Below are 27240 nucleotides of genomic sequence, written 5' to 3'. Positions count from 1 at the left end.
TTTCACCAAAAATGAAATATAGGCTCCTAAGGCAGACGAGGTGGCCGAGTGGTTAAGGCGATGGACTGCTAATCCATTGTGCTCTGCACGCGTGGGTTCGAATCCCACCTTCGTCGGAAAGCCATCAGACACTCTTTTGAAGGTGAGCATGTCTTGTAGTACAATTACACTCTCTTTCAAGACACTGCCATAATCCACTAGAAGGGCCCAACTGACTATTCCATTATGGCATTTATGTCAAATAAAGGGAAGTATTTTGTGCTTAATTGAAATTAGATCTTTCATGAAGTGTCCAGAGGATTGCCTATTCCTCACTCCTGGACTTCCAACCAGTTTGGATAGATAGACTGATAAGAAAGCATTTCTTACTCCTAAAGTTTCAGACGTCTCAAGTGTATGAGTGTTTACATTTGTCTGCCCCACAGAGACAGATCACTTCTAATAAGTGAGTTCTCTATCTGTCACTGATTGCGGACATACTCACTAGAGCTTTCAGTATGGTCATAAATGTGAATACTCTTATGTTCTCAAATCAAAATGGAGTTTTTCCTACTTTCAAGAAAAGTGTCTTAAGCATGCTCTTCGATTTGTGCACACATGTAGACATTCAAATGCAACTGCATTTCCATACAGAGTCTCAAAATCATAGATATCTTCATACCGCAGTAAGAATACATGTTGCGATTTAAAAATTGCAGGCAGACTGGCCTTGTAGCACAGTGGCAGAGCACTGGTCTTGTAAACCAGGGGTCATGAGTTCAAGCCTCATCAGGGCCTTTTTATATGTGTGTTTCTGTATGTTGTTTTCAAGTCATTCTTTCTAGGAGTCACACCTTGTCTTAAGTTTGCTTATTGACAAGCTTCCCTTTCCATCTTTCATCTTATCAAGAAGACTTCATGAAAACCATTGAACCATAAACTATTGCCTCACCCCTTCCGATCGCCTGACGAACGCCTGACAAACGCCATTCTCACCCCGCCGGGCAAGCCCTGCTGGGCAAGCCCTGCCGGGCAAAGCCAAATAAGCCATGCATATTTAAAGTTCCTTTGAAAGGCAGAGCGAGGACTAGGACGTCTGTTCCGACTGAGTCTGCATCCACAGAAAGGATGAAATAAGGCTCTAGAAATTTCAACAAGGAGATATGAACTTCATCCCCCTTAAAATACTTTTTCTCCCAGATACCCCGGCTCTTAGTCAAATGAGGTTAATCTTCAAAACCCCACCCCCACTAACCATAAATATTCACCTCTCCTGCTGTCCATTCAATTGATACAAGGTATCTTGTACATGGAGAGAATGTGAGAAAAAGCAGAATTGCTTCATAGATTTGGTGACCTTGGATGGGTGGGCTGGATAAAGAAGTGAACTTGGTTTCCGGAAAGGGAGTATCATGATGGGAATGAGGAAAAGAGAACATGGACCACATTCACAGGTTAGAGAAATAAATGTAATAGGTTGAATGGTTTTGAAAAGCTAGCTTTGAGCAGGAATTGTTTTTTAAAATTGCAAAGAACTAAAAAAGTCAATGTGGGATTGGAGGCACAATCTGAGCAGAAAGCACCATAAGCTGCTATGGTGCAACTCTTATGTTGACTAGAAACTTTAATATGATGATGCTCTTCTTTTGATATTTCTTTGAGTTACATTTTATTGTATGTAGCTGACACAGCACTGTTTGCAGCTCCTCAGTTTATGGTTATCCCGTGACAACAATGTATTCATCATATTTATTATTCTACAAAAGTATTTTTAAATGCACTGATGTGGTGTTTGCATGCTATGCAAGATGGTACATCATTGAATGTTTATAAGGAGCATCGCATAGGATATGTGATATTTGGCACCTGGAGGAGTCGGACACGCAGATCCTGAAAAGAAGTTAAGACTCTATAGCAAGAGCCGTCTTTATTCTGAGTCTAATCTTTACTTTTAGTGAAATGGTTTATGAAAACCAATCAACTGCTCCAGGTGAGGCTCGAACTCACAACCTCGGCATGGCTCAGTGCAAGTACTGCTGTATAAGTACCGCGCCCTAACCGATTGCGCCACTGGAGCTCACTGTTTTCATTTCTCCCCATTTGAGCCATCTAGTGCTAACCAAGTAGATACTGCACTGCTCCATTATTCACTGTGCAAGATCGACTCACATGCTAGCATGTTATCATGACTATTAAAAATACAGTCCAAATGGAATAGATTTGATAATTCTGCTATATCGTGTGCTCTGTCTATTGAACACCCCATACATTTGCCGTTCTGACACAGTCTAGGATAAACTTATGCTTATTTTTAATTAGCACATAGTTAGAATTTCACCAAAAATGAAATATAGGCTCCTAAGGCAGACGAGGTGGCCGAGTGGTTAAGGCGATGGACTGCTAATCCATTGTGCTCTGCACGCGTGGATTCGAATCCCACCTTCGTCGGAAAGCCATCAGACACTCTTTTGAAGGTGAGCATGTCTTGTAGTACAATTACACTCTCTTTCAAGACACTGCCATAATCCACTAGAAGGGCCCAACTGACTATTCCATTATGGCATTTATGTCAAATAAAGGGAAGTATTTTGTGCTTAATTGAAATTAGATATTTCATGAAGTGTCCAGAGGATTGCCTATTCTTCACTCCTGGCCTTCCAACCAGTTTGGATAGATAGACTGATAAGAAAGCATTTCTTACTCCTAAAGTTTCAGCCGTCTCAAGTGTATGAGTGTTTACATTTGTCTGCCCCACAGAGACAGATCACTTCTAATAAGTGAGTTCTCTATCTGTCACTGATTGCGGACATACTCACTAGAGCTTTCAGTATGGTCATAAATGTGAATACTCTTATGTTCTCAAATCAAAATGGAGTTTTTCCTACTTTCAAGAAAAGTGTCTTAAGCATGCTCTTCGATTTGTGCATGCATGTAGACATTCAAATGCAACTGCATTTCCATACAGAGTCTCAAAATCATAGATATCTTCATACCGCAGTAAGAATACATGTTGCGATTTACAAACTGCAGGCAGACTGGCCTTGTAGCACAGTGGCAGAGCACTGGTCTTGTAAACCAGGGGTCATGAGTTCAAGCCTCATCAGGGCCTTTTTATATGTGTGTTTCTGTATGTTGTTTTCAAGTCATTCTTTCTAGGAGTCACACCTTGTCTTAAGTTTGCTTATTGACAAGCTTCCCTTTCCATCTTTCATCTTATCAAGAAGACTTCATGAAAACCATTGAACCATAAACTATTGCCTCACCCCTTCCGATCGCCTGACGAACGCCTGACAAACGCCATTCTCACCCCGCCGGGCAAGCCCTGCCGGGCAAAGCCAAATAAGCCATGCATATTTAAAGTTCCTTTGAAAGGCAGAGCGAGGACTAGGACGTCTGTTCCGACTGAGTCTGCATCCACAGAAAGGATGAAATAAGGCTCTAGAAATTTCACCAAGGAGATATGAACTTCATCCCCCTTAAAATACTTTTTCTCCCAGATACCCCGGCTCTTAGTCAAATGAGGTTAATCTTCAAAACCCCACCCCCACTAACCATAAATATTCACCTCTCCTGCTGTCCATTCAATTGATACAAGGTATCTTGTACATGGAGAGAATGTGAGAAAAAGCAGAATTGCTTCATAGATTTGGTGACCTTGGATGGGTGGGCTGGATAAAGAAGTGAACTTGGTTTCCGGAAAGGGAGTATCATGATGGGAATGAGGAAAAGAGAACATGGACCACATTCACAGGTTAGAGAAATAAATGTAATAGGTTGAATGGTTTTGAAAAGCTAGCTTTGAGCAGGAATTGTTTTTTAAAATTGCAAAGAACTAAAAAAGTCAATGTGGGATTGGAGGCACAATCTGAGCAGAAAGCACCATAAGCTGCTATGGTGCAACTCTTATGTTGACTAGAAACTTTAATATGATGATGCTCTTCTTTTGATATTTCTTTGAGTTACATTTTATTGTATGTAGCTGATACAGCACTGTTTGCAGCTCCTCAGTTTATGGTTATCCCGTGACAACAATGTATTCATCATATTTATTATTCTACAAAAGTATTTTTAAATGCACTGATGTGGTGTTTGCATGCTATGCAAGATGGTACATCATTGAATGTTTATAAGGAGCATCGCATAGGATATGTGATATTTGGCACCTGGAGGAGTCGGACACGCAGATCCTGAAAAGAAGTTAAGACTCTATAGCAAGAGCCGTCTTTATTCTGAGTCTAATCTTTACTTTTAGTGAAATGGTTTATGAAAACCAATCAACTGCTCCAGGTGAGGCTCGAACTCACAACCTCGGCATGGCTCAGTGCAAGTACTGCTGCATAAGTACCGCGCGCTAACCGATTGCGCCACTGGAGCTCACTGTTTTCATTTCTCCCCATTTGAGCCATCTAGTGCTAACCAAGTAGATACTGCACTGCTCCATTATTCACTGTGCAAGATCGACTCACATGCTAGCATGTTATCATGACTATTAAAAATACAGTCCAAATGGAATAGATTTGATAATTCTGCTATATCGTGTGCTCTGTCTATTGAACACCCCATACATTTGCCGTTCTGACACAGTCTAGGATAAACTTATGCTTATTTTTAATTAGCACATAGTTAGAATTTCACCAAAAATGAAATATAGGCTCCTAAGGCAGACGAGGTGGCCGAGTGGTTAAGGCGATGGACTGCTAATCCATTGTGCTCTGCACGCGTGGGTTCGAATCCCACCTTCGTCGGAAAGCCATCAGACACTCTTTTGAAGGTGAGCATGTCTTGTAGTACAATTACACTCTCTTTCAAGACACTGCCATAATCCACTAGAAGGGCCCAACTGACTATTCCATTATGGCATTTATGTCAAATAAAGGGAAGTATTTTGTGCTTAATTGAAATTAGATCTTTCATGAAGTGTCCAGAGGATTGCCTATTCCTCACTCCTGGACTTCCAACCAGTTTGGATAGATAGACTGATAAGAAAGCATTTCTTACTCCTAAAGTTTCAGACGTCTCAAGTGTATGAGTGTTTACATTTGTCTGCCCCACAGAGACAGATCACTTCTAATAAGTGAGTTCTCTATCTGTCACTGATTGCGGACATACTCACTAGAGCTTTCAGTATGGTCATAAATGTGAATACTCTTATGTTCTCAAATCAAAATGGAGTTTTTCCTACTTTCAAGAAAAGTGTCTTAAGCATGCTCTTCGATTTGTGCACACATGTAGACATTCAAATGCAACTGCATTTCCATACAGAGTCTCAAAATCATAGATATCTTCATACCGCAGTAAGAATACATGTTGCGATTTAAAAATTGCAGGCAGACTGGCCTTGTAGCACAGTGGCAGAGCACTGGTCTTGTAAACCAGGGGTCATGAGTTCAAGCCTCATCAGGGCCTTTTTATATGTGTGTTTCTGTATGTTGTTTTCAAGTCATTCTTTCTAGGAGTCACACCTTGTCTTAAGTTTGCTTATTGACAAGCTTCCCTTTCCATCTTTCATCTTATCAAGAAGACTTCATGAAAACCATTGAACCATAAACTATTGCCTCACCCCTTCCGATCGCCTGACGAACGCCTGACAAACGCCATTCTCACCCCGCCGGGCAAGCCCTGCTGGGCAAGCCCTGCCGGGCAAAGCCAAATAAGCCATGCATATTTAAAGTTCCTTTGAAAGGCAGAGCGAGGACTAGGACGTCTGTTCCGACTGAGTCTGCATCCACAGAAAGGATGAAATAAGGCTCTAGAAATTTCAACAAGGAGATATGAACTTCATCCCCCTTAAAATACTTTTTCTCCCAGATACCCCGGCTCTTAGTCAAATGAGGTTAATCTTCAAAACCCCACCCCCACTAACCATAAATATTCACCTCTCCTGCTGTCCATTCAATTGATACAAGGTATCTTGTACATGGAGAGAATGTGAGAAAAAGCAGAATTGCTTCATAGATTTGGTGACCTTGGATGGGTGGGCTGGATAAAGAAGTGAACTTGGTTTCCGGAAAGGGAGTATCATGATGGGAATGAGGAAAAGAGAACATGGACCACATTCACAGGTTAGAGAAATAAATGTAATAGGTTGAATGGTTTTGAAAAGCTAGCTTTGAGCAGGAATTGTTTTTTAAAATTGCAAAGAACTAAAAAAGTCAATGTGGGATTGGAGGCACAATCTGAGCAGAAAGCACCATAAGCTGCTATGGTGCAACTCTTATGTTGACTAGAAACTTTAATATGATGATGCTCTTCTTTTGATATTTCTTTGAGTTACATTTTATTGTATGTAGCTGACACAGCACTGTTTGCAGCTCCTCAGTTTATGGTTATCCCGTGACAACAATGTATTCATCATATTTATTATTCTACAAAAGTATTTTTAAATGCACTGATGTGGTGTTTGCATGCTATGCAAGATGGTACATCATTGAATGTTTATAAGGAGCATCGCATAGGATATGTGATATTTGGCACCTGGAGGAGTCGGACACGCAGATCCTGAAAAGAAGTTAAGACTCTATAGCAAGAGCCGTCTTTATTCTGAGTCTAATCTTTACTTTTAGTGAAATGGTTTATGAAAACCAATCAACTGGAAAGGGGCGACCACTCGGTCCCCCCGAACGTATGGCAGAGTACCTCGATCCCCCCGGGAAGCCATTTTGGGCGGGAGGCGCGTCTCGGCTGGTATGCCCGAAGCGGCGTAGCCGGGGCGCGCGTTTTCCCGCCCTAGAGTGGGCTGGCCTAGACACTGACGCGGCTGGCCACGCCCTCGGGGCAGGCAGGGGCGGGTTTACGCCCGCCCTGAAGACGGATAAAAAGGGACGCAAGACCAGAAGGCATCCTCTTGTTCCTGTGCTCTGAAGCTGCACCTCCTCGCTGCACGTGAGCTCGAGACGGAACGAAGAGCCAATTTTGAGAGCGTTGTAATCTTTCTTTTGTCTTACAGATACTCTGTCGGAGAAATGCCTAAGAAAGGCGGGAAGAGAATGACGACTGAACAGATGGTTCGGGTCCTCATGAAGGAGATGTCTGAGCTGAAGAAGCGGGTGGCGGAGAGAGACGGGGAAGGGGGGCCGGAACGTCCGTCGGCTGGAGCAACTCCAGGAGGGAGAGCCAAGAGGCCAAGGAGGGGGCCAGCCGGGGGAGACGTCCCGGTTCCCTGTACCCCGCTCGAAGCGCCAACCCCAGTACCGGCGGAGGGGAATCCGATTCCCGTGGTGGTCACCCCGGTGTCCAATGAGGATATGCCGCCCGAGCTGGCAGCACAACTTGCAGCGTGGTTGGGCGACAGTAGCGAGGGCGCCACGGCTGCCGAGGCGCAGGCGCTAATGAAGCAATTGCGCGAGAAACGGGATGCAGCCAAGGTGTCCACGCCGGCTGCGGTAGTTGACAAGCCACAAGGGACGATTGCGACCGCAGAAGCAGCGTCCGGGGCAGGTAAGCGGCCATTGCCGATTGCGAGGGATAAGTCAGCACCCTCTCGTAGAGAAAGGTTGGGTCAACATGTTCCTTTGGCGATTAAGGAAAAGATTTGGGCGGGTGAATATGTGAACATCTTCTCGTTGCTTGTTGATCATTATGAGGTGGAGCATGTTAAGGGTCAGAAAGATCTCATGCATCCGAGTGTTTGGCGCGCAAAAATGGCCGCCTTTAAAGTGAATGAGAATATTGGCAATTGGGGCAAAGCATGGGGAATTTTTACATCAATCTTAGGGGAACGTAGGCCCGAGTTGCTTTCCGAGTTGCCGACCTATCAGTCGCGAATCATGGGGTACTCGACGTCACACCAGGGTAACGATTGGTTCTGCTACGATAATCTTTTTAGGAAGGCTAAAGAGCATAATAAAAGCTTAACCTGGGATTGTTATGATTCTTTGACATGGGATAAAATGAAGGAGACAGGTATGTTGAAAATGCCGTTGGTAGGAAGTAACGTTGGCGAATCCTCCCGCCAATATGTGGGGACGCCCTTTCGTTCAGGTACGGGTACCGACGATTACTCGAGACCTGCCGGCAATACAGGAAAAAGGGGGTTCTGCTTTAATTTCAACAGAGGTAAATGTACTAGGCCCCAGGGATCGTGTAAATTTAAACATGAATGTAGTGGGTGCGGGTCGTCCCATCCTGAGTCCACGTGCAGAGCCAAAACGGGTGATAACGGGGGTAGAGGAGGCGCCAAACAGGTCTAACATAGTCCGAGGGGCGCCTTTACCTACCCCGATTGATACCCTGGCGATGATTCCCTGGCTCAGTGAATACCCGGATCGTACTTCTGCTGGGGTGCTGCAGAACGGATTTTCGTATGGTTTCCGCATCCCGGTAGGGGACTTTCAGGGTGTGGAGAAGTGTAAAAATCAACTTTCCGTCCTGCAGCATACGACCGTGGTACAGGATAAGATCCGGAAAGAGGTTACTCGAGGTCGGGTCGCCGGCCCGTTTAGTGTACCCCCGGTGCAGAATTTTGTTTGTTCTCCTTTAGGGGTGGTCCCCAAGAAGGACCCAGGTGAGTTCCGACTGATTCATAATTTGTCAGCTCCACGTGGTCTTTCTGTAAATGATGCAATAGATCCAGAAGTGTGTTCAGTGCGGTACGCATCCTTCGATGAGGCCGTAGCCATTTTGAATCGCCTGGGGCCCGGGGCGCTGATGGCGAAGTCAGATATCGAGTCAGCGTTCCGATTGCTCCCGGTACACCCAGACGACCAGCGTCTCCTGGGTTTCATGTTTCAGGGTTATTATTACATGGATAGGTGTATGCCGATGGGGTGCTCTATATCTTGTGCCTATTTCGAGAAATTCAGTAGTTTTCTACAATGGGTCTTCACAAAGAAGACGGGTTTCCAACATGTAATGCATTACCTTGATGATTTTCTATTCCTTGGGGCAGCCGGGGATCTCGAATGTGGCCGGGCCTTGGCCGAATTTTGTGTGTTAATGAACCAGTTTGGTGTGCCATTGGCACCGGGTAAAACGGTGGGTCCTGCGACTTGCCTCGAGTTTCTGGGGATCGAGTTAGACTCCAGTGAGGGTTGTTTTCGTTTGCCAGCTGACAAAGTGTGGAAGTTCAGGGCGGCCTTGCAAGTGTGTATAAATGGATCTAAAGTTACGCTGCATCAATTACAGCAGTTGGTGGGACAGTTGAATTTTGCCTTGAGGGTGATACCAATGGCCCGCCCCTTTTCCCGTTCAATTGCCCAAGCTATGGTCGGCCTAAAGGAGGGCCATCATCGCACGAGACTATCGGCTGAGGTCCGCCAGGACATGCGTATTTGGTTAGCATTTCTAGCGGACTTTAATGGTCGAGTCGTCTGGAACAAACCAGCCGTGTCCTCTGAAGAGCTGGGGCTATGGACAGATTCAGCAGGTAGCATAGGTTTTGGTGCCATCTTCGGCACAAAATGGTCGGCACAGAGGTGGCCGACATGGTGGCATGACAATGGTCTGACAAGTAATATTGCTTTCTTGGAACTTTTCCCCATTTTGGTGGCCCTGAGAACCTGGCCCGAAGGGTTCAAAGATCACTCTGTGATATTTTGGTCTGACAATATGACCGTGGTTGAGTGCATCAATAGTCAGGCAGCACGATGTAAACTGATTTTAAGACTGCTCAAAGAAATTGTCTTACTGTGTATGCAACTGAATGTGCTATTCAGAGCAAAACATGTTCCAGGGGTAATGAATCAGGCGGCTGATGCACTGTCTCGTTTTCATATGCAGGCTTTCTCGGGTTTCCTTCCCTCAGCGGACCCAGAGCCGGCACCCTTTCCCGAAGCTCTCTGGTCTCTTGGTGCCCCGAACTTCGTCACCTCGTGGGAGAGAGTCTAGCACCAAGGACGAGGAAGGCATATGAAGGGGCGTTTCGGTCCTATTTAGCCTTTTTGGGGACTGATAGAGAGAGGCTTTGGGGCCACGAGGAATGGGTAGTAAATTTTCTGATGTCCTTACGTAGGGCTGGGAAATCGGTGGCGACGGCCCAGAGGCATCGTGCTGCCATTTCCTTTGTTGCCAGGGCTCATAGTATCCAGGACCCAACAGCGTCTTTCGTTGTACAGAAGGCGCTGCGTGGGTGGCAACGCCTTGAGGGTCGCAGAGTAGATGAGAGGCGCCCGATAGGTTTGGATAGGTTGGCCCAGTTGTTGGCCACACTCCCTGCCACATGTTCATCTCAGTTTGAGACGGTTTTGTTCCGAGCCGCTTTTACGCTAGCATTTCACGGGGCGATGCGGGTAAGCGAACTGGTAGCAAGGAACAAACAGGAAGTGGCAGGGGGTTTGTGCCAGGAACACGTGCAGATCAGAGGAGAGACAATGACTGTCTCCTTTGTCAGGTCCAAGACCGATCAAGATGGGATGGGTGACTGCATAATCATACGCAGGATTCCTGGGTCCTCCATGTGTCCGGTAAAGTGTTTAGAAGATTACCTAGCACGAAGGGTGGCATCATGGGGGGGACCTTGTTGAGACACGCGGACGCCACCCCACTGACGAAATTTCAGTTTCAGCGGGTACTTGCGATGTCGATTGCCGCTGCGGGCTTGAACCCGGGCGAGTTTGGGACCCATTCCTTTCGGATAGGGGCTGCTACAGAAGCTACAGCCAGGGGTCTTAATGTTGAACAAGTGAAACGAATGGGGCGTTGGTCCTCCAATTGTTATAAGAGGTATGTGCGGTTGCATATGTTGTGAAGCTTTAATAATGTACTCACGCCTCTTGTTTTTGTTTGGTTTTCAGTTGCGCAAGCCTACGAGGCGGGGCGGACTATGCAGTCGACCCAACACCGGGCCAGCGGTCAGACATCACCGGCTGTGAAAAAGGAGGTGTGGGTCGTGGGCCACTCATACGTGAGGCGTGCCGCGGACGTATTCAAAGCAGGTGACATGATTCACGTAGCTGGGGAATACGGGTACAGGGTGTCCTTCTACGGAAGAGGCGGTCTCTGTATTGACCAGTTTCAAACATTTTTCGAGGGTTTGTTAGGGCGGACGAGGTCACCGCCGTCTATAGTCATAGTGCATTTAGGGGGCAATGATTTGGTCACCACCGGTAGACGACTTCTCCTGGAGGCAATGCTTTCCACTGTAAGTTGGTTGGCGAGGAGAGTTCCGGGGTGCACAATTGCGTGGTCCCATATGATCCCACGAAAGGTGTGGCGGGGGGCTATTTCTATTCCTGCTTTGAATCATTCTGTTAGAAAGCTCAATAACAAAGTGAGTAGGTTGTTCCGTTCCAGGACATTGCATTCTATTTCGCATGGCTGTATTAATGATGACAGTATGTATTTGGGGGATGGTGTGCATTTGTCTCGGGTGGGGAATGAGTTACTCATAGGAGACTTCTTAGCATGGTTGAAAACGTTAAAACATGACCTTTAGGTAGGAGCTTTGTGGGGGGTCCGGATAGCCGGTCAACTATCCGGCCTGTGGCGGTAAGGTCATGATCGGTGAGCACTAATTGGAAGATCCCTATGAGTGGGCGTCACCCAACACGGATGGGAGCGCTCGGGAGAGGTGGCCTTTGGCCCCTCAACGGGGAGGCGGTCCCTTCTAAGGATGGGTCGCCGAAAGAAAAGGAAAGGCGGTCAAGGCCCCTTCCTGTGTAGGAGGGGTTACAGCCCCCTCCTGGGGAATTTCCCGGGGCCAGTGACGTCTGCGACGGCAGATGTGGTAAGTTGTGTGGGGTTTGGGGGGAGGTCTACGCTACCTTCTAGATACCTCACACGAGTCCTCGAACGACCTTTAACTGGCGTCGAGTTTATTGGTGCCCCCGTCAAGTCAAGGGAAATTGGTAGTTGCACTTGAGGTACGCCTCAGTGCTGTCGCCCCTCCCAAGTGGGGGGGGTATTTCTGGTTAGGGATCTTGACACCGGTTACGACCTTGCCGTTGGCCCTTAAACGTTAGGATGTACAATTTCAATATTTCAAGAAAATGTTTTGTAGGATGTTAGTTCGGCTAGGAGAACCTCTGTATTAGAGAATCTGTTAAGGTTAGCCAAACATCGCAATGTGGTAATGAAATTGTACATTAATATGAAACTGTTTAATGTTTTAATTTTTTGTTTTAATAAATACGGCCGGGAGGGTCACTCCCTCCCTCTTCCAAAAAACTTCAAGAACTGTTTCCGGTTTCCCTCCTTTGGGGATTGTGTTGCGAGGGGGTGGCGGGTATCTCAGCCATATGGAAAGGGGCGACCACTCGGTCCCCCCGAACGTATGGCAGAGTACCTCGATCCCCCCGGGAAGCCATTTTGGGCGGGAGGCGCGTCTCGGCTGGTATGCCCGAAGCGGCGTAGCCGGGGCGCGCGTTTTCCCGCCCTAGAGTGGGCTGGCCTAGACACTGACGCGGCTGGCCACGCCCTCGGGGCAGGCAGGGGCGGGTTTACGCCCGCCCTGAAGACGGATAAAAAGGGACGCAAGACCAGAAGGCATCCTCTTGTTCCTGTGCTCTGAAGCTGCACCTCCTCGCTGCACGTGAGCTCGAGACGGAACGAAGAGCCAATTTTGACCCACCCACCAGCCCCTGAAGACAGCCAGTTGTTTGTAATAAAAATTGATCGATAATTCTATTTCGTTTACAGGTTGTGGTATTATCGTGTTGATGTTGAGTGTGTAATAAAGAATGGTCTATTTTATGTAAGTTTTGTGATTAAAGAAATTCGGATTTAGTGTCCATTTATAAGCATGCTTTTTTCGGTCATAGTGGCCAATGTATTTTTTAGTTTAGTTAGCATTGTCGTATTTATTTTGGTCGGGCGGTAAGGTCATGATCGGTGAGCACTAATTGGAAGATCCCTATGAGTGGGCGTCACCCAACACGGATGGGAGCGCTCGGGAGAGGTGGCCTTTGGCCCCTCAACGGGGAGGCGGTCCCTTCTAAGGATGGGTCGCCGAAAGAAAAGGAAAGGCGGTCAAGGCCCCTTCCTGTGTAGGAGGGGTTACAGCCCCCTCCTGGGGAATTTCCCGGGGCCAGTGACGTCTGCGACGGCAGATGTGGTAAGTTGTGTGGGGTTTGGGGGGAGGTCTACGCTACCTTCTAGATACCTCACACGAGTCCTCGAACGACCTTTAACTGGCGTCGAGTTTATTGGTGCCCCCGTCAAGTCAAGGGAAATTGGTAGTTGCACTTGAGGTACGCCTCAGTGCTGTCGCCCATCCCAAGTGGGGGGGGTATTTCTGGTTAGGGATCTTGACACCGGTTACGACCTTGCCGTTGGCCCTTAAACGTTAGGATGTACAATTTCAATATTTCAAGAAAATGTTTTGTAGGATGTTAGTTCGGCTAGGAGAACCTCTGTATTAGAGAATCTGTTAAGGTTAGCCAAACATCGCAATGTGGTAATGAAATTGTACATTAATATGAAACTGTTTAATGTTTTAATTTTTTGTTTTAATAAATACGGCCGGGAGGGTCACTCCCTCCCTCTTCCAAAAAACTTCAAGAACTGTTTCCGGTTTCCCTCCTTTGGGGATTGTGTTGCAAGGGGGTGGCGGGTATCTCAGCCAGGTGAGGCTCGAACTCACAACCTCGGCATGGCTCAGTGCAAGTACTGCTGTATAAGTACCGCGCGCTAACCGATTGCGCCACTGGAGCTCACTGTTTTCATTTCTCCCCATTTGAGCCATCTAGTGCTAACCAAGTAGATACTGCACTGCTCCATTATTCACTGTGCAAGATCGACTCACATGCTAGCATGTTATCATGACTATTAAAAATACAGTCCAAATGGAATAGATTTGATAATTCTGCTATATCGTGTGCTCTGTCTATTGAACACCCCATACATTTGCCGTTCTGACACAGTCTAGGATAAACTTATGCTTATTTTTAATTAGCACATAGTTAGAATTTCACCAAAAATGAAATATAGGCTCCTAAGGCAGACGAGGTGGCCGAGTGGTTAAGGCAATGGACTGCTAATCCATTGTGCTCTGCACGCGTGGGTTCGAATCCCACCTTCGTCGGAAAGCCATCAGACACTCTTTTGAAGGTGAGCATGTCTTGTAGTACAATTACACTCTCTTTCAAGACACTGCCATAATCCACTAGAAGGGCCCAACTGACTATTCCATTATGGCATTTATGTCAAATAAAGGGAAGTATTTTGTGCTTAATTGAAATTAGATCTTTCATGAAGTGTCCAGAGGATTGCCTATTCCTCACTCCTGGCCTTCCAACCAGTTTGGATAGATAGACTGATAAGAAAGCATTTCTTACTCCTAAAGTTTCAGCCGTCTCAAGTGTATGAGTGTTTACATTTGTCTGCCCCACAGAGACAGATCACTTCTAATAAGTGAGTTCTCTATCTGTCACTGATTGCGGACATACTCACTAGAGCTTTCAGTATGGTCATAAATGTGAATACTCTTATGTTCTCAAATCAAAATGGAGTTTTTCCTACTTTCAAGAAAAGTGTCTTAAGCATGCTCTTCGATTTGTGCACGCATGTAGACATTCAAATGCAACTGCATTTCCATACAGAGTCTCAAAATCATAGATATCTTCATACCGCAGTAAGAATACATGTTGCGATTTACAAACTGCAGGCAGACTGGCCTTGTAGCACAGTGGCAGAGCACTGGTCTTGTAAACCAGGGGTCATGAGTTCAAGCCTCACCAGGGCCTTTTTATATGTGTGTTTCTGTATGTTGTTTTCAAGTCATTCTTTCTAGGAGTCACACCTTGTCTTAAGTTTGCTTATTGACAAGCTTCCCTTTCCATCTTTCATCTTATCAAGAAGACTTCATGAAAACCATTGAACCATAAACTATTGCCTCACCCCTTCCGATCGCCTGACGAACGCCTGACAAACGCCATTCTCACCCCGCCGGGCAAGCCCTGCCGGGCAAAGCCAAATAAGCCATGCATATTTAAAGTTCCTTTGAAAGGCAGAGCGAGGACTAGGACGTCTGTTCCGACTGAGTCTGCATCCACAGAAAGGATGAAATAAGGCTCTAGAAATTTCACCAAGGAGATATGAACTTCATCCCCCTTAAAATACTTTTTCTCCCAGATACCCCGGCTCTTAGTCAAATGAGGTTAATCTTCAAAACCCCACCCCCACTAACCATAAATATTCACCTCTCCTGCTGTCCATTCAATTGATACAAGGTATCTTGTACATGGAGAGAATGTGAGAAAAAGCAGAATTGCTTCATAGATTTGGTGACCTTGGATGGGTGGGCTGGATAAAGAAGTGAACTTGGTTTCCGGAAAGGGAGTATCATGATGGGAATGAGGAAAAGAGAACATGGACCACATTCACAGGTTAGAGAAATAAATGTAATAGGTTGAATGGTTTTGAAAAGCTAGCTTTGAGCAGGAATTGTTTTTTAAAATTGCAAAGAACTAAAAAAGTCAATGTGGGATTGGAGGCACAATCTGAGCAGAAAGCACCATAAGCTGCTATGGTGCAACTCTTATGTTGACTAGAAACTTTAATATGATGATGCTCTTCTTTTGATATTTCTTTGAGTTACATTTTATTGTATGTAGCTGATACAGCACTGTTTGCAGCTCCTCAGTTTATGGTTATCCCGTGACAACAATGTATTCATCATATTTATTATTCTACAAAAGTATTTTTAAATGCACTGATGTGGTGTTTGCATGCTATGCAAGATGGTACATCATTGAATGTTTATAAGGAGCATCGCATAGGATATGTGATATTTGGCACCTGGAGGATTAGGACACGCAGATCCTGAAAAGAAGTTAAGACTCTATAGCAAGAGCCGTCTTTATTCTGAGTCTAATCTTTACTTTTAGTGAAATGGTTTATGAAAACCAATCAACTGCTCCAGGTGAGGCTCGAACTCACAACCTCGGCATGGCTCAGTGCAAGTACTGCTGTATAAGTACCGCGCGCTAACCGATTGCGCCACTGGAGCTCACTGTTTTCATTTCTCCCAATTTGAGCCATCTAGTGCTAACCAAGTAGATACTGCACTGCTCCATTATTCACTGTGCAAGATCGACTCACATGCTAGCATGTTATCATGACTATTAAAAATACAGTCCAAATGGAATAGATTTGATAATTCTGCTATATCGTGTGCTCTGTCTATTGAACACCCCATACATTTGCCGTTCTGACACAGTCTAGGATAAACTTATGCTTATTTTTAATTAGCACATAGTTAGAATTTCACCAAAAATGAAATATAGGCTCCTAAGGCAGACGAGGTGGCCGAGTGGTTAAGGCGATGGACTGCTAATCCATTGTGCTCTGCACGCGTGGGTTCGAATCCCACCTTCGTCGGAAAGCCATCAGACACTCTTTTGAAGGTGAGCATGTCTTGTAGTACAATTACACTCTCTTTCAAGACACTGCCATAATCCACTAGAAGGGCCCAACTGACTATTCCATTATGGCATTTATGTCAAATAAAGGGAAGTATTTTGTGCTTAATTGAAATTAGATCTTTCATGAAGTGTCCAGAGGATTGCCTATTCCTCACTCCTGGCCTTCCAACCAGTTTGGATAGATAGACTGATAAGAAAGCATTTCTTACTCCTAAAGTTTCAGACGTCTCAAGTGTATGAGTGTTTACATTTGTCTGCCCCACAGAGACAGATCACTTCTAATAAGTGAGTTCTCTATCTGTCACTGATTGCGGACATACTCACTAGAGCTTTCAGTATGGTCATAAATGTGAATACTCTTATGTTCTCAAATCAAAATGGAGTTTTTCCTACTTTCAAGAAAAGTGTCTTAAGCATGCTCTTCGATTTGTGCACGCATGTAGACATTCAAATGCAACTGCATTTCCATACAGAGTCTCAAAATCATAGATATCTTCATACCGCAGTAAGAATACATGTTGCGATTTACAAACTGCAGGCAGACTGGCCTTGTAGCACAGTGGCAGAGCACTGGTCTTGTAAACCAAGGGTCATGAGTTCAAGCCTCATCAGGGCCTTTTTATATGTGTGTTTCTGTATGTTGTTTTCAAGTCATTCTTTCTAGGAGTCACACCTTGTCTTAAGTTTGCTTATTGACAAGCTTCCCTTTCCATCTTTCATCTTATCAAGAAGACTTCATGAAAACCATTGAACCATAAACTATTGCCTCACCCCTTCCGATCGCCTGACGAACGCCTGACAAACGCCATTCTCACCCCGCCGGGCAAGCCCTGCCGGGCAAAGCCAAATAAGCCATGCATATTTAAAGTTCCTTTGAAAGGCAGAGCGAGGACTAGGACGTCTGTTCCGACTGAGTCTGCATCCACAGAAAGGATGAAATAAGGCTCTAGAAATTTCACCAAGGAGATATGAACTTCATCCCCCTTAAAATACTTTTTCTCCCAGATACCCCGGCTCTTAGTCAAATGAGGTTAATCTTCAAAACCCCACCCCCACTAACCATAAATATTCACCTCTCCTGCTGTCCATTCAATTGATACAAGGTATCTTGTACATGGAGAGAATGTGAGAAAAAGCAGAATTGCTTCATAGATTTGGTGACCTTGGATGGGTGGGCTGGATAAAGAAGTGAACTTGGTTTCCGGAAAGGGAGTATCATGATGGGAATGAGGAAAAGAGAACATGGACCACATTCACAGGTTAGAGAAATAAATGTAATAGGTTGAATGGTTTTGAAAAGCTAGCTTTGAGCAGGAATTGTTTTTTAAAATTGCAAAGAACTAAAAAAGTCAATGTGGGATTGGAGGCACAATCTGAGCAGAAAGCACCATAAGCTGCTATGGTGCAACTCTTATGTTGACTAGAAACTTTAATATGATGATGCTCTTCTTTTGATATTTCTTTGAGTTACATTTTATTGTATGTAGCTGACACAGCACTGTTTGCAGCTCCTCAGTTTATGGTTATCCCGTGACAACAATGTATTCATCATATTTATTATTCTACAAAAGTATTTTTAAATGCACTGATGTGGTGTTTGCATGCTATGCAAGATGGTACATCATTGAATGTTTATAAGGAGCATCGCATAGGATATGTGATATTTGGCACCTGGAGGATTTGGACACGCAGATCCTGAAAAGAAGTTAAGACTCTATAGCAAGAGCCGTCTTTATTCTGAGTCTAATCTTTACTTTTAGTGAAATGGTTTATGAAAACCAATCAACTGCTCCAGGTGAGGCTCGAACTCACAACCTCGGCATGGCTCAGTGCAAGTACTGCTGTATAAGTACTGCGCGCTAACCGATTGCGCCACTGGAGCTCACTGTTTTCATTTCTCCCCATTTGAGCCATCTAGTGCTAACCAAGTAGATACTGCACTGCTCCATTATTCACTGTGCAAGATCGACTCACATGCTAGCATGCTATCATGACAATTAAAAATACAGTCCAAATGGAATAGATTTGATAATTCTGCTATATCGTGTGCTCTGTCTATTGAACACCCCATACATTTGCCGTTCTGACACAGTCTAGGATAAACTTATGCTTATTTTTAATTAGCACATAGTTAGAATTTCACCAAAAATGAAATATAGGCTCCTAAGGCAGATGAGGTGGCCGAGTGGTTAAGGCGATGGACTGCTAATCCATTGTGCTCTGCACGCGTGGGTTCGAATCCCACCTTCGTCGGAAAGCCATCAGACACTCTTTTGAAGGTGATCATGTCTTGTAGTACAATTACACTTTCAAGACACTGCCATAATCCACTAGAAGGGCCCAACTGACTATTCCATTATGGCATTTATGTCAAATAAAGGGAAGTATTTTGTGCTTAATTGAAATTAGATCTTTCATGAAGTGTCCAGAGGATTGCCTATTCCTCACTCCTGGCCTTCCAACCAGTTTGGATAGATAGACTGATAAGAAAGCATTTCTTACTCCTAAAGTTTCAGACGTCTCAAGTGTATGAGTGTTTACATTTGTCTGCCCCACAGAGACAGATCACTTCTAATAAGTGAGTTCTCTATCTGTCACTGATTGCGGACATACTCACTAGAGCTTTCAGTTCAGTATGGTCATAAATGTGAATACTCTTATGTTCTCAAATCAAAATGGAGTTTTTCCTACTTTCAAGAAAAGTGTCTTAAGCATGCTCTTCGATTTGTGCACGCATGTAGACATTCAAATGCAACTGCATTTCCATACAGAGTCTCAAAATCATAGATATCTTCATACCGCAGTAAGAATACATGTTGCGATTTAAAAACTGCAGGCAGACTGGCCTTGTAGCACAGTGGCAGAGCACTGGTCTTGTAAACCAGGGGTCATGAGTTCAAGCCTCATCAGGGCCTTTTTATATGTGTGTTTCTGTATGTTGTTTTCAAGTCATTCTTTCTAGGAGTCACACCTTGTCTTAAGTTTGCTTATTGACAAGCTTCCCTTTCCATCTTTCATCTTATCAAGAAGACTTCATGAAAACCATTGAACCATAAACTATTGCCTCACCCCTTCCGATCGCCTGACGAACGCCTGAGAAACGCCATTCTCACCCCGCCGGGCAAGCCCTGCCGGGCAAAGCCAAATAAGCCATGCATATTTAAAGTTCCTTTGAAAGGCAGAGCGAGGACTAGGACGTCTGTTCCGACTGAGTCTGCATCCACAGAAAGGATGAAATAAGGCTCTAGAAATTTCACCAAGGAGATATGAACTTCATCCCCCTTAAAATACTTTTTCTCCCAGATACCCCGGCTCTTAGTCAAATGAGGTTAATCTTCAAAACCCCACCCCCACTAACCATAAATATTCACCTCTCCTGCTGTCCATTCAATTGATACAAGGTATCTTGTACATGGAGAGAATGTGAGAAAAAGCAGAATTGCTTCATAGATTTGGTGACCTTGGATGGGTGGGCTGGATAAAGAAGTGAACTTGGTTTCCGGAAAGGGAGTATCATGATGGGAATGAGGAAAAGAGAACATGGACCACATTCACAGGTTAGAGAAATAAATGTAATAGGTTGAATGGTTTTGAAAAGCTAGCTTTGAGCAGGAATTGTTTTTTAAAATTGCAAAGAACTAAAAAAGTCAATGTGGGATTGGAGGCACAATCTGAGCAGAAAGCACCATAAGCTGCTATGGTGCAACTCTTATGTTGACTAGAAACTTTAATATGATGATGCTCTTCTTTTGATATTTCTTTGAGTTAAATTTTATTGTATGTAGCTGACACAGCACTGTTTGCAGCTCCTCAGTTTATGGTTATCCCGTGACAACAATGTATTCATCATATTTATTATTCTACAAAAGTATTTTTAAATGCACTGATGTGGTGTTTGCATGCTATGCAAGATGGTACATCATTGAATGTTTATAAGGAGCATCGCATAGGATATGTGATATTTGGCACCTGGAGGAGTCGGACACGCAGATCCTGAAAAGAAGTTAAGACTCTCTAGCAAGAGCCGTCTTTATTCTGAGTCTAATCTTTACTTTTAGTGAAATGGTTTATGAAAACCAATCAACTGCTCCAGGTGAGGCTCGAACTCACAACCTCGGCATGGCTCAGTGCAAGTACTGCTGTATAAGTACCGCGCGCTAACCGATTGCTCCACTGGAGCTCACTGTTTTCATTTCTCCCCATTTGAGCCATCTAGTGCTAACCAAGTAGATACTGCACTGCTCCATTATTCACTGTGCAAGATCGACTCACATGCTAGCATGTTATCATGACAATTAAAAATACAGTCCAAATGGAATAGATTTGATAATTCTGCTATATCGTGTGCTCTGTCTATTGAACACCCCATACATTTGCCGTTCTGACACAGTCTAGGATAAACTTATGCTTATTTTTAATTAGCACATAGTTAGAATTTCACCAAAAATGAAATATAGGCCCCCAAGGCAGACGAGGTGGCCCAGTGGTTAAGGCGATGGACTGCTAATCCATTGTGCTCTGCACGCGTGGGTTCGAATCCCACCTTCGTCGGAAAGCCATCAGACACTCTTTTGAAGGTGAGCATGTCTCGTAGTACTATTACACTCTCTTTCAAGACACTGCCATAATCCACTAGAAGGGCCCAACTGACTATTCCATTATGGCATTTATGTCAAATAAAGGGAAGTATTTTGTGCTTAATTGAAATTAGATCTTTCATGAAGTGTCCAGAGGATTGCCTATTCCTCACTCCTGGCCTTCCAACCAGTTTGGATAGATAGACTGATAAGAAAGCATTTCTTACTCCTAAAGTTTCAGCCGTCTCAAGTGTATGAGTGTTTACATTTGTCTGCCCCACAGAGACAGATCACTTCTAATAAGTGAGTTCTCTATCTGTCACTGATTGCGGACATACTCACTAGAGCTTTCAGTTCAGTATGGTCATAAATGTGAATACTCTTATGTTCTCAAATCAAAATGGAGTTTTTCCTACTTTCAAGAAAAGTGTCTTAAGCATGCTCTTCGATTTGTGCACGCATGTAGACATTCAAATGCAACTGCATTTCCATACAGAGTCTCAAAATCATAGATATCTTCATACCTCAGTAAGAATACATGTTGCGATTTAAAAACTGCAGGCAGACTGGCCTTGTAGCACAGTGGCAGAGCACTGGTCTTGTAAACCAGGGGTCATGAGTTCAAGCCTCATCAGGGCCTTTTTATATGTGTGTTTCTGTATGTTGTTTTCAAGTCATTCTTTCTAGGAGTCACACCTTGTCTTAAGTTTGCTTATTGACAAGCTTCCCTTTCCATCTTTCATCTTATCAAGAAGACTTCATGAAAACCATTGAACCATAAACTATTGCCTCACCCCTTCCGATCGCCTGACAAACGCCATTCTCACCCCGCCGGGCAAGCCCCGCCGGGCAAAGCCAAATAAGCCATGCATATTTAAAGTTCCTTTGAAAGGCAGAGCGAGGACTAGGACGTCTGTTCCGACTGAGTCTGCATCCACAGAAAGGATGAAATAAGGCTCTAGAAATTTCAACAAGGAGATATGAACTTCATCCCCCTTAAAATACTTTTTCTCCCAGATACCCCGGCTCTTAGTCAAATGAGGTTAATCTTCAAAACCCCACCCCCACTAACCATAAATATTCACCTCTCCTGCTGTCCATTCAATTGATACAAGGTATCTTGTACATGGAGAGAATGTGAGAAAAAGCAGAATTGCTTCATAGATTTGGTGACCTTGGATGGGTGGGCTGGATAAAGAAGTGAACTTGGTTTCCGGAAAGGGAGTATCATGATGGGAATGAGGAAAAGAGAACATGGACCACATTCACAGGTTAGAGAAATAAATGTAATAGGTTGAATGGTTTTGAAAAGCTAGCTTTGAGCAGGAATTGTTTTTTAAAATTGCAAAGAACTAAAAAAGTCAATGTGGGATTGGAGGCACAATCTGAGCAGAAAGCACCATAAGCTGCTATGGTGCAACTCTTATGTTGACTAGAAACTTTAATATGATGATGCTCTTCTTTTGATATTTCTTTGAGTTACATTTTATTGTATGTAGCTGACACAGCACTGTTTGCAGCTCCTCAGTTTATGGTTATCCCGTGACAACAATGTATTCATCATATTTATTATTCTACAAAAGTATTTTTAAATGCACTGATGTGGTGTTTGCATGCTATGCAAGATGGTACATCATTGAATGTTTATAAGGAGCATCGCATAGGATATGTGATATTTGGCACCTGGAGGATTAGGACACGCAGATCCTGAAAAGAAGTTAAGACTCTATAGCAAGAGCCGTCTTTATTCTGAGTCTAATCTTTACTTTTAGTGAAATGGTTTATGAAAACCAATCAACTGCTCCAGGTGAGGCTCAAACTCACAACCTCGGCATGGCTCAGTGCAAGTACTGCTGTATAAGTACCGCGCGCTAACCGATTGCGCCACTGGAGCTCACTGTTTTCATTTCTCCCCATTTGAGCCATCTAGTGCTAACCAAGTAGATACTGCACTGCTCCATTATTCACTGTGCAAGATCGACTCACATGCTAGCATGTTATCATGACAATTAAAAATACAGTCCAAATGGAATAGATTTGATAATTCTGCTATATCGTGTGCTCTGTCTATTGAACACCCCATACATTTGCCGTTCTGACACAGTCTAGGATAAACCTATGCTTATTTTTAATTAGCACATAGTTAGAATTTCACCAAAAATGAAATATAGGCTCCTAAGGCAGACGAGGTGGCCGAGTGGTTAAGGCGATGGACTGCTAATCCATTGTGCTCTGCACGCGTTGGTTCGAATCCCACCTTCGTCGGAAAGCCATCAGACACTCTTTTGAAGGTGAGCATGTCTCGTAGTACAATTACACTCTCTTTCAAGACACTGCCATAATCCACTAGAAGGGCCCAACTGACTATTCCATTATGGCATTTATGTCAAATAAAGGGAAGTATTTTGTGCTTAATTGAAATTAGATCTTTCATGAAGTGTCCAGAGGATTGCCTATTCCTCACTCCTGGCCTTCCAACCAGTTTGGATAGATAGACTGATAAGAAAGCATTTCTTACTCCTAAAGTTTCAGCCGTCTCAAGTGTATGAGTGTTTACATTTGTCTGCTCCCACAGAGACAGATCACTTCTAATAAGTGAGTTCTCTATCTGTCACTGATTGCGGACATACTCACTAGAGCTTTCAGTTCAGTATGGTCATAAATGTGAATACTCTTATGTTCTCAAATCAAAATGGAGTTTTTCCTACTTTCAAGAAAAGTGTCTTAAGCATGCTCTTCGATTTGTGCACGCATGTAGACATTCAAATGCAACTGCATTTCCATACAGAGTCTCAAAATCATAGATATCTTCATACCGCAGTAAGAATACATGTTGCGATTTACAAACTGCAGGCAGACCGGCCTTGTAGCTCAGTGGCAGAGCACTGGTCTTGTAAACCAGGGGTCATGAGTTCAAGCCTCATCAGGGCCTTTTTATATGTGTGTTTCTGTATGTTGTTTTTAAGTCATTCTTTCTAGGAGTCACACCTTGTCTTAAGTTTGCTTATTGACAAGCTTCCCTTTCCATCTTTCATCTTATCAAGAAGACTTCATGAAAACCATTGAACCATAAACTATTGCCTCACCCCTTCCGATCGCCTGACGAACGCCTGACAAACGCCATTCTCACCCCGCCGGGCAAGCCCTGCCGGGCAAAGCCAAATAAGCCATGCATATTTAGAGTTCCTTTGAAAGGCAGAGCGAGGACTAGGACGTCTGTTCCGACTGAGTCTGCATCCACAGAAAGGATGAAATAAGGCTCTAGAAATTTCACCAAGGAGATATGAACTTCATCCCCCTTAAAATACTCTTTCTCCCAGATACCCCGGCTCTTAGTCAAATGAGGTTAATCTTCAAAACCCCACCCCCACTAACCATAAATATTCACCTCTCCTGCTGTCCATTCAATTGATACAAGGTATCTTGTACATGGAGAGAATGTGAGAAAAAGCAGAATTGCTTCATAGATTTGGTGACCTTGGATGGGTGGGCTGGATAAAGAAGTGAACTTGGTTTCCGGAAAGGGAGTATCATGATGGGAATGAGGAAAAGAGAACATGGACCACATTCACAGGTTAGAGAAATAAATGTAATAGGTTGAATGGTTTTGAAAAGCTAGCTTTGAGCAGGAATTGTTTTTTAAAATTGCAAAGAACTAAAAAAGTCAATGTGGGATTGGAGGCACAATCTGAGCAGAAAGCACCATAAGCTGCTATGGTGCAACTCTTATGTTGACTAGAAACTTTAATATGATGATGCTCTTCTTTTGATATTTCTTTGAGTTAAATTTTATTGTATGTAGCTGACACAGCACTGTTTGCAGCTCCTCAGTTTATGGTTATCCCGTGACAACAATGTATTCATCATATTTATTATTCTACAAAAGTATTTTTAAATGCACTGATGTGGTGTTTGCATGCTATGCAAGATGGTACATCATTGAATGTTTATAAGGAGCATCGCATAGGATATGTGATATTTGGCACCTGGAGGAGTCGGACACGCAGATCCTGAAAAGAAGTTAAGACTCTCTAGCAAGAGCCGTCTTTATTCTGAGTCTAATCTTTACTTTTAGTGAAATGGTTTATGAAAACCAATCAACTGCTCCAGGTCAGGCTCGAACTCACAACCTCGGCATGGCTCAGTGCAAGTACTGCTGTATAAGTACCGCGCGCTAACCGATTGCGCCACTGGAGCTCACTGTTTTCATTTCTCCCCATTTGAGCCATCTAGTGCTAACCAAGTAGATACTGCACTGCTCCATTATTCACTGTGCAAGATCGACTCACATGCTAGCATGTTATCATGACTATTAAAAATACAGTCCAAATGGAATAGATTTGATAATTCTGCTATATCGTGTGCTCTGTCTATTGAACACCCCATACATTTGCCGTTCTGACACAGTCTAGGATAAACTTATGCTTATTTTTAATTAGCACATAGTTAGAATTTCACCAAAAATGAAATATAGGCTCCTAAGGCAGACGAGGTGGCCGAGTGGTTAAGGCGATGGACTGCTAATCCATTGTGCTCTGCACGCGTGGGTTCGAATCCCACCTTCGTCGGAAAGCCATCAGACACTCTTTTGAAGGTGAGCATGTCTTGTAGTACAATTACACTCTCTTTCAAGACACTGCCATAATCCACTAGAAGGGCCCAACTGACTATTCCATTATGGCATTTATGTCAAATAAAGGGAAGTATTTTGTGCTTAATTGAAATTAGATCTTTCATGAAGTGTCCAGAGGATTGCCTATTCCTCACTCCTGGCCTTCCAACCAGTTTGGATAGATAGACTGATAAGAAAGCATTTCTTACTCCTAAAGTTTCAGCCGTCTCAAGTGTATGAGTGTTTACATTTGTCTGCCCCACAGAGACAGATCACTTCTAATAAGTGAGTTCTCTATCTGTCACTGATTGCGGACATACTCACTAGAGCTTTCAGTATGGTCATAAATGTGAATACTCTTATGTTCTCAAATCAAAATGGAGTTTTTCCTACTTTCAAGAAAAGTGTCTTAAGCATGCTCTTCGATTTGTGCACGCATGTAGACATTCAAATGCAACTGCATTTCCATACAGAGTCTCAAAATCATAGATATCTTCATACCGCAGTAAGAATACATGTTGCGATTTACAAACTGCAGGCAGACCTGCCTGGTAGCACAGTGGCAGAGCACTGGTCTTGTAAACCAGGGGTCATGAGTTCAAGCCTCATCAGGGCCTTTTTATATGTGTGTTTCTGTATGTTGTTTTCAAGTCATTCTTTCTAGGAGTCACACCTTGTCTTAAGTTTGCTTATTGACAAGCTTCCCGTTCCATCTTTCATCTTATCAAGAAGACTTCATGAAAACCATTGAACCATAAACTATTGCCTCACCCCTTCCGATCGCCTGACGAACGCCTGACAAACGCCATTCTCACCCCGCCGGGCAAGCCCTGCCGGGCAAAGCCAAATAAGCCATGCATATTTAAAGTTCCTTTGAAAGGCAGAGCGAGGACTAGGACGTCTGTTCTGACTGAGTCTGCATCCACAGAAAGGATGAAATAAGGCTCTAGAAATTTCAACAAGGAGATATGAACTTCATCCCCCTTAAAATACTTTTTCTCCCAGATACCCCGGCTCTTAGTCAAATGAGGTTAATCTTCAAAACCCCACCCCCACTAACCATAAATATTCACCTCTCCTGCTGTCCATTCAATTGATACAAGGTATCTTGTACATGGAGAGAATGTGAGAAAAAGCAGAATTGCTTCATAGATTTGGTGACCTTGGATGGGTGGGCTGGATAAAGAAGTGAACTTGGTTTCCGGAAAGGGAGTATCATGATGGGAATGAGGAAAAGAGAACATGGACCACATTCACAGGTTAGAGAAATAAATGTAATAGGTTGAATGGTTTTGAAAAGCTAGCTTTGAGCAGGAATTGTTTTTTAAAATTGCAAAGAACTAAAAAAGTCAATGTGGGATTGGAGGCACAATCTGAGCAGAAAGCACCATAAGCTGCTATGGTGCAACTCTTATGTTGACTAGAACCTTTAATATGATGATGCTCTTCTTTTGATATTTCTTTGAGTTACATTTTATTGTATGTAGCTGACACAGCACTGTTTGCAGCTCCTCAGTTTATGGTTATCCCGTGACAACAATGTATTCATCATATTTATTATTCTACAAAAGTATTTTTAAATGCACTGATGTGGTGTTTGCATGCTATGCAAGATGGTACATCATTGAATGTTTATAAGGAGCATCGCATAGGATATGTGATATTTGGCACCTGGAGGAGTCGGACACGCAGATCCTGAAAAGAAGTTAAGACTCTATAGCAAGAGCCGTCTTTATTCTGAGTCTAATCTTTACTTTTAGTGAAATGGTTTATG

At 43.7% G+C, this 27240-nt stretch overlaps 24 non-coding genes across 24 annotated transcripts; 17 read left to right on the top strand and 7 right to left on the bottom strand.

Annotated features, from left to right (window-relative positions):
* Positions 1-34: 34 nt before the first annotated feature.
* On the top strand, positions 35-116 carry TRNAS-GCU (transfer RNA serine (anticodon GCU)). The gene has a single exon. It is a non-coding gene; the product is annotated as a tRNA-Ser (tRNA).
* A 589-nt stretch (positions 117-705) lies between these two features.
* Positions 706-777, top strand: TRNAT-UGU (transfer RNA threonine (anticodon UGU)). Its single transcript has one exon. It is a non-coding gene; the product is annotated as a tRNA-Thr (tRNA).
* A 1184-nt stretch (positions 778-1961) lies between these two features.
* On the bottom strand, positions 1962-2056 carry TRNAI-UAU (transfer RNA isoleucine (anticodon UAU)). Its single transcript has 2 exons — positions 2019-2056; positions 1962-1997 (listed from the first exon to the last, which is right to left on the bottom strand). It is a non-coding gene; the product is annotated as a tRNA-Ile (tRNA).
* Positions 2057-2345: 289 nt separating this feature from the next.
* On the top strand, positions 2346-2427 carry TRNAS-GCU (transfer RNA serine (anticodon GCU)). Its single transcript has one exon. It is a non-coding gene; the product is annotated as a tRNA-Ser (tRNA).
* Positions 2428-3016: 589 nt separating this feature from the next.
* TRNAT-UGU (transfer RNA threonine (anticodon UGU)) lies at positions 3017-3088 on the top strand. The gene has a single exon. It is a non-coding gene; the product is annotated as a tRNA-Thr (tRNA).
* A 1170-nt stretch (positions 3089-4258) lies between these two features.
* Positions 4259-4353, bottom strand: TRNAI-UAU (transfer RNA isoleucine (anticodon UAU)). Its single transcript has 2 exons — positions 4316-4353; positions 4259-4294 (listed from the first exon to the last, which is right to left on the bottom strand). It is a non-coding gene; the product is annotated as a tRNA-Ile (tRNA).
* A 289-nt stretch (positions 4354-4642) lies between these two features.
* On the top strand, positions 4643-4724 carry TRNAS-GCU (transfer RNA serine (anticodon GCU)). The gene has a single exon. It is a non-coding gene; the product is annotated as a tRNA-Ser (tRNA).
* Positions 4725-5313: 589 nt separating this feature from the next.
* On the top strand, positions 5314-5385 carry TRNAT-UGU (transfer RNA threonine (anticodon UGU)). The gene has a single exon. It is a non-coding gene; the product is annotated as a tRNA-Thr (tRNA).
* Positions 5386-13854: 8469 nt separating this feature from the next.
* Positions 13855-13936, top strand: TRNAS-GCU (transfer RNA serine (anticodon GCU)). The gene has a single exon. It is a non-coding gene; the product is annotated as a tRNA-Ser (tRNA).
* Positions 13937-14525: 589 nt separating this feature from the next.
* Positions 14526-14597, top strand: TRNAT-UGU (transfer RNA threonine (anticodon UGU)). The gene has a single exon. It is a non-coding gene; the product is annotated as a tRNA-Thr (tRNA).
* Positions 14598-15767: 1170 nt separating this feature from the next.
* TRNAI-UAU (transfer RNA isoleucine (anticodon UAU)) lies at positions 15768-15862 on the bottom strand. Its single transcript has 2 exons — positions 15825-15862; positions 15768-15803 (listed from the first exon to the last, which is right to left on the bottom strand). It is a non-coding gene; the product is annotated as a tRNA-Ile (tRNA).
* A 289-nt stretch (positions 15863-16151) lies between these two features.
* TRNAS-GCU (transfer RNA serine (anticodon GCU)) lies at positions 16152-16233 on the top strand. The gene has a single exon. It is a non-coding gene; the product is annotated as a tRNA-Ser (tRNA).
* Positions 16234-16822: 589 nt separating this feature from the next.
* On the top strand, positions 16823-16894 carry TRNAT-UGU (transfer RNA threonine (anticodon UGU)). The gene has a single exon. It is a non-coding gene; the product is annotated as a tRNA-Thr (tRNA).
* A 1170-nt stretch (positions 16895-18064) lies between these two features.
* On the bottom strand, positions 18065-18159 carry TRNAI-UAU (transfer RNA isoleucine (anticodon UAU)). The gene is made up of 2 exons: positions 18122-18159; positions 18065-18100 (listed from the first exon to the last, which is right to left on the bottom strand). It is a non-coding gene; the product is annotated as a tRNA-Ile (tRNA).
* A 289-nt stretch (positions 18160-18448) lies between these two features.
* TRNAS-GCU (transfer RNA serine (anticodon GCU)) lies at positions 18449-18530 on the top strand. The gene has a single exon. It is a non-coding gene; the product is annotated as a tRNA-Ser (tRNA).
* A 590-nt stretch (positions 18531-19120) lies between these two features.
* Positions 19121-19192, top strand: TRNAT-UGU (transfer RNA threonine (anticodon UGU)). Its single transcript has one exon. It is a non-coding gene; the product is annotated as a tRNA-Thr (tRNA).
* A 1170-nt stretch (positions 19193-20362) lies between these two features.
* TRNAI-UAU (transfer RNA isoleucine (anticodon UAU)) lies at positions 20363-20457 on the bottom strand. The gene is made up of 2 exons: positions 20420-20457; positions 20363-20398 (listed from the first exon to the last, which is right to left on the bottom strand). It is a non-coding gene; the product is annotated as a tRNA-Ile (tRNA).
* Positions 20458-20746: 289 nt separating this feature from the next.
* On the top strand, positions 20747-20828 carry TRNAS-GCU (transfer RNA serine (anticodon GCU)). Its single transcript has one exon. It is a non-coding gene; the product is annotated as a tRNA-Ser (tRNA).
* Positions 20829-21422: 594 nt separating this feature from the next.
* Positions 21423-21494, top strand: TRNAT-UGU (transfer RNA threonine (anticodon UGU)). The gene has a single exon. It is a non-coding gene; the product is annotated as a tRNA-Thr (tRNA).
* A 1159-nt stretch (positions 21495-22653) lies between these two features.
* On the bottom strand, positions 22654-22748 carry TRNAI-UAU (transfer RNA isoleucine (anticodon UAU)). The gene is made up of 2 exons: positions 22711-22748; positions 22654-22689 (listed from the first exon to the last, which is right to left on the bottom strand). It is a non-coding gene; the product is annotated as a tRNA-Ile (tRNA).
* A 289-nt stretch (positions 22749-23037) lies between these two features.
* Positions 23038-23119, top strand: TRNAS-GCU (transfer RNA serine (anticodon GCU)). Its single transcript has one exon. It is a non-coding gene; the product is annotated as a tRNA-Ser (tRNA).
* A 595-nt stretch (positions 23120-23714) lies between these two features.
* Positions 23715-23786, top strand: TRNAT-UGU (transfer RNA threonine (anticodon UGU)). Its single transcript has one exon. It is a non-coding gene; the product is annotated as a tRNA-Thr (tRNA).
* Positions 23787-24956: 1170 nt separating this feature from the next.
* On the bottom strand, positions 24957-25051 carry TRNAI-UAU (transfer RNA isoleucine (anticodon UAU)). Its single transcript has 2 exons — positions 25014-25051; positions 24957-24992 (listed from the first exon to the last, which is right to left on the bottom strand). It is a non-coding gene; the product is annotated as a tRNA-Ile (tRNA).
* Positions 25052-25340: 289 nt separating this feature from the next.
* TRNAS-GCU (transfer RNA serine (anticodon GCU)) lies at positions 25341-25422 on the top strand. Its single transcript has one exon. It is a non-coding gene; the product is annotated as a tRNA-Ser (tRNA).
* The last annotated feature ends 1818 nt before the right edge of the window (positions 25423-27240 follow it).

The sequence above is a fragment of the Lissotriton vulgaris genome, unplaced genomic scaffold (genome assembly GCF_964263255.1).
Source record: "Lissotriton vulgaris unplaced genomic scaffold, aLisVul1.2 SCAFFOLD_1673, whole genome shotgun sequence".
Classification (NCBI taxonomy): Eukaryota; Metazoa; Chordata; class Amphibia; order Caudata; family Salamandridae; genus Lissotriton; species Lissotriton vulgaris.
This window is presented reverse-complemented; position numbering and strand designations above follow the sequence as displayed.